The following is a 3,854-nucleotide window of genomic DNA, read 5'->3' on the forward strand; positions in this document are numbered from 1 at the left end:
GATTAATCATGTATTCCATGGTATGTAAAACAACCAGATATGTCTGATACTCCCAAGGTGTTGCGAGTATGGATACTAAAGTGATCAAAGTACTGATCGTGCGACAATAGTGAAAGATGTCATTGAGTACTAGAGTAAGTACTGATGATATGTTTTCTCGCAAGCGGAGATCATGAAGAGTTCGCTGTAAAATGTTACATCGATACAGTCTTCATATTTTCTCCATGCGATTTTCAATTTAAGTTAAGGGTTTTGTGTAATACACAATATGGTGGCACGGTAGTTGGAAATTGTTCCCAACAGGATACTATGGTGAATTCTATAACAAATGACTTAGTATGTTGATGCTTTAGAAGCGACAAACAAGATGTTAAATCATATAGTTCATTCGTGAACTTAGTATGGATCCAAGATGGCTTTTGTCAATGGGACACTACTGCAGGTAGTTTCTCCATAACCTAGTCTGAGGAATCCAGGTTCGACATATGATTCACATACATAAAAGCTAAGTCCGCACAAAATATGAATTTTTTGAAAGCGTGAAAACGCGAGGATATGCAGAGATAGACACGGAGCTGAAGTTTTCAGATCCGATGGACATCAGGCTATACCACATGCGAAGCATTTTTCACACCGGTATGCCATAGGTGTAAAGTGCATTAGCATTAACTAGATTATTGACTCTAGTGCAAGTGGGAGTGTGTAGGACATATGCCCTAGAGGCAATAATAAATGCTATTACTTATCTCCATGTTCATAATTATGTTTATGTTCCATTCTATAACTGCTATGGTTCTCGAGTCTGCAATAACACGAGGCTCGGAGGAAGACTCATATGCACGTGTGGAATAATAAACAGTAAGAAGTATTCCTAGTCTGGCCTCTAAGACTAGCTCAAGCGTTGCATGATGATTCTGTTTTCCTGGTCATGGGCATGTCTATGCCAGCAACTTTGAGGGAACAATGTTAAGAGAACATTTGTGTTGAATCGACCCGGATTGATGTTATGCTATGAGATTCATTCGTCACAAGTTATAACACAGAGATGGTTAATGTTTGCATAATTCCTTAGACCATAAGAGTATCGAGTTTCTTCATACTTGCTTCATGATCTTTGGGGTTTGTTAAACGTCATCCGTAAATGGGTGGCTATTACGGCGGCTGACGGGTTCATGGAAAAGTGTATCAAGTAACTTGATAGCTCAAGATTGGGATTTTATCCTCCTACGATGGAGAGATATTCTTGGGCCCTCTCGGTGTTACGGTATCCATCATCGTCTGGCTAGACATAGTGTGATTTGATCACAGGGATGCCGGAACACGGAAACGAGAAAAGAGAACAATACCGGTAACGAGGTAACTAGATTAGTGGACAAGTTGTTGATCCACGGGAATGCCAACATGTCTCACCTCGGGTATTTGTAACATATCGCGAAGCAACAAGAATAGCACACGGCAACTGGAGGTTCACTCGAATATTCATTCGTGTGGGTATAGGGGTCAATATGGGTGTCCACAGCTCCGATGTTGATCATTGATCGGAAAGGGTTCCAGTCATGTCTATACTTCACCGAACCTATAGGGTCACACGCGTAAGGGTCATCTATCTGTTGAATACTAGACAAGGAGTCTGAGAGAAAATCACCGAAAAAGTTTCGGACAGCAGAAAAGTTTTGGACAACGGAAAAGGTTCCGCAGAGAGAGGTCATCCGATGAGTTTCGGTGAAACTGAAAAGTTGTTTCAGGGGATACCATTAAGTCAAATTGGTTTCGGCACATGCCCGATAATTCTTGGAGGGAGCCAGAATCATTCTGGAAGCTTTCTGGAGTTTTCTGGGATAATAACCGGATATGCTCCGGAGCTGCCGGAACCACTTCAGATGCTTTTCGCAGATGAAAATCACTAAACCGGAATTGTTTCAGAACACGTTGAAAATCATTTTGGTGGGTACTGGAAATATTCTAAGCCCACATAAATATTTTCAGTTCGAACGGACGCTGAAAAATGTCGTCGTGAATAGTGAAAGTGCTTTTTGGGATATTTATGGAAAGCCACCTTTTGGGGCTTTTCCTAAAAGGATTCTAGATGAACTTGGGGACTAAGGAACCCCTTTTGGGGGGCCCCCATGAGGGGTGGCCGGCCACACATGTGGAGCTCCATGGAGCTCCACTTGCCTTCCCATTTTATCCTTATGAAGGATCCATGTGATGGTTTTTTTTGGGTATTTGTCCCCATGGGCTTTTCCTATAAATAGAGGTGGAGTGGTGCTCTCCACTCTCATCCCTTGCTCTGATACACATGTCATGCATTATCTGGCTTCTTCATACACATGTCATGCATTATCTGGCAGGAACTAGTTCTGGACGGCGAAGCCCTGCCGGATAGATGACACCGTACGTGTGCAACTCTGTAGAGAGATCATAGTTTCAGTCTTAGTTCATGAGTGCCTCCTGAGGGGCTGTCCATGTGACTGTCCGAGTTTCGAAGGTCCTCCCGGAGGGCTGTCCGAGTGATCGTTCGAGTTTCGAAGGTCCTCCCGAAGGGCTGTCTGCGACACCGTCCGGGGGCTGTTCGACCGCCTCCTGGAGGGCTGTCTGAGGAGCAGATGAGGGTATACATCCTTGCGGTTGGGAGGTTGTAAATACTAGTTGCGGGGATCTGCACCGCTGATCGTCATCGACTCTACTTCCCGCTGCGCTACGAGTCGGTAACGAAAAAGATCAAACCATGTATGCAGTCTCCATAGTGGTCCTGGGCTAGTGCGTAGGTTGGAAATTTTTTGTTTTCTACTGCGTTCCCCTACACCTCATGTATGAGGGGCTGGTGCGACGCTCCAGTGGCATTGCTACGCCCAGGGCCCCTGTCCCGCCTAACCATGGAGCGGTTGACCACGAGATCTAGCCCTTTGACTTCCCACGGACGGGCTTTGACCAGTGGACCTCTCCACCCGGTTGTGTCAGGTCAGCCCAGAGGGACACCTGGGAGCAACATCCGGGCCAAACCCACAGCTACATCCCCTCCGTGTGGACCCGACGCGTCCGTTTCCCCCCCAAGTGCCGGCGGCGGCGCCGTCCGTGAGGGGGGCCACATCCCGGAGACGTGTGCCGCCTCTTCGGACATGCGACAACACCACCCCGCATGTATGAGGGCTCGGTGCGACACTCCGGTGGCATTGCTACCCCCCAGGGTCCCCGTCTCGCCTAACCCTAGAGCAATTGACCACAAGATCTAGCCCTTTGACTTCCCATGGACGGGCTTTGACCAGTGGACCTCTCCACCCGGTTGTGTCAGGTCGGCCCAGAGGGACACCTGGGAGCAACATCCGGGCCTAACCCATAGCTACATCCCCTCCGTGTAGACCGGACGCGTCCTTTTCCCCCCTCCAGGTGCGGGCGGCGGCTCCGTCCGTTAGGGGGCCACGCCTCGGAGACGCGTGCCGCCTCTTCGTACATGCCACAACACCACCCGGTTGTCGTTGGTCATCCCATAGAAACACTTGGGAGCAAATCCCCTCCGTATAGATCCGATGCGGGTGTTTCCGCCCTCCAGGTGCCGGCGGCGGCGCCGTCCGTGAGGGGGGCACACCACGGACGTGAGGGGGTCACACTCCGGAGATGGGTGCCGGGCGTTTTCAACCGCCACAAAACTTCTGTCGGCATAGCTGTTTTTGATTTTAATAAAATATAAGGACCTTCAAAATAACATGACGGCACATTATTAACGTGCTCGAAAAAAAATACAAAGTATATATATATTCATAATCTATGAAAAAATTACAAACTACATATATATTCATATAATAATACATAAAAAAGCATATGCTACATGTCATTTAATATAATAATACATAAAA

Source organism: Triticum dicoccoides, chromosome 6B, assembly GCF_002162155.2.
Source record: "Triticum dicoccoides isolate Atlit2015 ecotype Zavitan chromosome 6B, WEW_v2.0, whole genome shotgun sequence".
In the NCBI taxonomy this organism is placed as follows: Eukaryota; Viridiplantae; Streptophyta; class Magnoliopsida; order Poales; family Poaceae; genus Triticum; species Triticum dicoccoides.